The 3707-nt window shown below is 34.4% G+C and overlaps 1 pseudogene; it reads right to left on the bottom strand.

Moving 5' to 3' along the window:
• Positions 1-1209: 1209 nt before the first annotated feature.
• LOC110895923 lies at positions 1210-3462 on the bottom strand (annotated as a pseudogene).
• Between the last annotated feature and the right edge of the window lie 245 nt (positions 3463-3707).

Here is a 3707-nt window from a genome sequence, read left to right as displayed (position 1 = left end):
TTGTAGACATTCCCCGGTTCACATACCCCCAACCGTCGCCATCGACCCTGTCATCATAATTACCACCATCATCCGAGTATTCTGAGTGAATACTCACATGTTCCGGCAATTGCTAACCGGGAACACTAAACGGCTCATCATCAGGGATAGCGTTTCTCAAATCGTCTATATTAAAGAATGGGTCTTCATTCGCGGGATTGCCACGATCTCGGTTGCCTCTATGGTCGGAATTAATATTTCGGTCATCAAGGTTATTGGGTAAGGAGTTATGTCGGTGAAGGTTTTGTTGTTGGGGTGTCCTTTGGGTGTTGTTGGGATTTTGGTTTCAGAAAGGTGGTGTGGGTGGTCCAGAGTTGTTATTACCACCCGGTTGCTCTTGAGGTATAGGTTGGACATTTTGGGCGGGATTGAAGTTTCCTCGAGTTTGGAATTGGTTTTAATTGAGGTTTGGGTAATTGAGGTTTTGGTTGGAATTTTGATTTGCCATTGAATCGGTTTCAATGGATGGTGTAAATTGTGGTGTTTGGGTGGTTTGGTTAGAAACAAGGGTTGCTTCTAACCGGCTTGCTAGGTTTCTTCTTACAACTCTTTAAATTTCCGGTTCGTAGACTAACGGTTTACTACAAAAAAAATTGAGTATTGGAGACTAAAAAAACAGTCTCTGATGCATCTAAATCAGTCCCTAATGGTTATCGGGGACTGATTTGCCAGTCCCCAGCCAGTCCCGGATACCTAGTCCTAGATAGTGGTTTTAGTAACTAAAAATCAGTCTCCATTGTATGACACCAGTAGGGACTAACGATCACTCTTCGATATATAAAAATTCAGTCGTTGATTTGTACCCTGGAACCATGACATTTCAGTCCTCAATACTTTTCTTAGTGACTGCAAATCAGTCTTGGATAGTATGATATTTCAGTCCCCAATGTTTAACTTTAGTGACTGGAAGTCTGTCCTCTAAACATGTCGATATGGTCCTTAATATGTTTCGTTAGGTTCGTGATTCCATGTTAATTCAGTCCCTATAATAAAATGTTTCGAAGACTGATAATTAGTTTCTAATGCCATGTTATTTCAGTTCATAATGTATTTATTTTAGAGACTAAAAAATCAATCTCTAATAGTGATTTTTTTAGTCTCTGTTATACTTATTAAAAGTATAAAAGCTAATTCCCAATAATACGTTTCAAACCAAATCTAAGCAAATAGTACCAAAAAAATTTACAAATTTCTATGAATTCACAATTTATGTAGGAAATGTGCTTAGATAGAATGATACATGTGAACAAATAAAAAATGTAAAACCTATAACTTATGAGTTCTAGAACACAAATTAAAAAAAAAAAAAAAAACAAGATAACATAATACTTATAAATCATTGTCTTCATGGGTTTGTTGCAAGTATCATGAGTTCTTCCCATTTTCCGTCTTCCTCAGTTTTGTCATTGGCTTGTTTCAATACATTAGTGCTCCAAGTTACATGATTACCTGATGCATTATAGTCATTGGTAAATGTTGTTACAAATTACAATAAAAAAAACACAAAGTCTTATGTAGAAAAAAATTAAACAAGCCTGGAAAAGCTCAATGTTTGGGGTCTTGTTAAGGGTGCACCTAGCAGCATAAACAGCCGCAGCGGCCAGCTTTGAAGGATTGTTGGCTATAATAACCGAGTAGTGGATCAAACCGAGATCGGTCAGGAAAAACACCATTATTCTCCATCTATATATATTTCATAAAAACATGAAAAAAAAATCATTTTTTCAGTATATTGTACCTCATCATCCGAAGGAATTGAAGCTTTTGTATACCGAACAAGAAACACATATGGTATAGGTACGGTCAAATACCAACCAAGTTGACTAAGAATCGCTTTCTCCATAACAAGAATATGTTCTCCCGAGTACGCATTGTCTGAAATTGCGATCAAATCGTTGACTTCTGGCGGCCAAATTTCTTCATATTTGCAAGCAATGAGCATTGCACTCATACCAACCAACTGAAATTCTCTTCAGGCAACTTTTCGCATAGAGAGATATCGGTCGACAATGTTGATAGTGAGGTAAAGACTCTCCGGCATCATGTTGAAGTTCCAGTGAACTTCAATCAACCAATCTATCAAAATACCTCTCATTTTAGCGTTAAGTTCTGGCTGTGACATGGAACACTTTTAGTCCAAATAAACTAAAATAACTTTTTCTGTAAACATATTTCGGGATAAATATGGTTACAATAATTATTTCAATACTAATATTATTTATCACAATAAATGACTTCGGACTTTATGTGTTCAAAGACACTTTGGCCTACTTTCGAGTTTCGACCCATTTGACCATTTAATGTTTCTGTTTTATTTTATCGGTTTAACCCCAAAATGGAAAAAGAGCCGAAATTGCCAACCCTAGTCAAAATAAACAATTAATCAAAATAAATCCGATCGAATACTTACATTATCATAAAGATGTAACTACAGCTTCTTAAATTGCTTACCAAGAGCATTCTTTGGTTCCATGAGGATCTACAAAGATGTAAATGATCATAACTAATAAATCATAACTACAGCTTAAGATGTAAAAATTGCATCTGAACACGTCTCAGCGAAGCATGACCTTCCGGAGTGTCCAACCATGGATGACCCGGGAAAGTTCGTGGGAGATCCTGCATTCCAAAATAATAATAATAATAAATTCAGCTCGAGAGTACAGTGTACGGTATAAACCAATATTTAGTAATTAAAAATGTGGATTGAGTACATTAAAAATTAAAGTAAACAAACTGAAGTGTCTGAATTTAAAAGCAACCATATTACACTATACGATTATTATATATCCCTTCAATTATACACATATATATCCCTTCAATCATACACATAATCATGTTAAAGGAACTAACTGCACAAACAACAAACACTAAATCAAACTACGCGAAAAAAAAAACTTAAAATTAATAAAAAAAAAGTTAAGTTAAAAGATTACCCTCAAAGTTTTCACATATTAAACCAATGCCTCCAAGTCCTTCCATCTTGGGCTTCTGCACATCACAAGATCAAAACTTTATACAAAAATAAAAACATATAATCAGTGTCAAGACATCTTGCTTTGCTCTATCTCTATGTAGCATTTCATCAGGCAGGTTGTGTGCAAAGACTACAAATAAACCTAACAATCTCCAAATATCTAGATATAAAGTAAACCATACTAAACAAAACAACTTACAACAGAAAATTTCAGAACTAAATCGAATGGAAATAAAATGAAATCAAGAAGAGAGATTGAACTTATCTTAATGAACGAGGACGGTTTCCACCAGAGCTATAGATCGAGACACTAATTTGCGTTGATCAATTTAGGGGGAAAAGGTGGAGAGGAATGATAGATCGATTGGGAAGGGGAGAAGTGAGCAGATAGGGTTAGATGTAGGGGAGTTAATTTGGGTGTGGGGGAAATAAAAAATTCAAATCATTGAGAGGGAGTGTTGGAGCGGGAACTAAGTTGGAGAGACTTTTCATTTTTTTTCCTAACTTTACATATATATTGTATTAAAAATATAAAACTTTGATCATTTGATTTGTAAAAATTTAAACTTTAATCATACCCTTTATTTAAACTTTAATTCCACTAACCTTTATTTAAACTTTACTAATTCAAAATATATATATATATATAATCTTTATTTAAACTTTAGTTTGCTAATTCTAAAAAATATTA

This window comes from Helianthus annuus, chromosome 6, assembly GCF_002127325.2.
Source record: "Helianthus annuus cultivar XRQ/B chromosome 6, HanXRQr2.0-SUNRISE, whole genome shotgun sequence".
Taxonomy (NCBI): domain Eukaryota; kingdom Viridiplantae; phylum Streptophyta; class Magnoliopsida; order Asterales; family Asteraceae; genus Helianthus; species Helianthus annuus.
The sequence above is the reverse complement of the archived record's forward strand: the minus strand, read 5'-3'. Positions and strand labels throughout refer to the sequence as shown.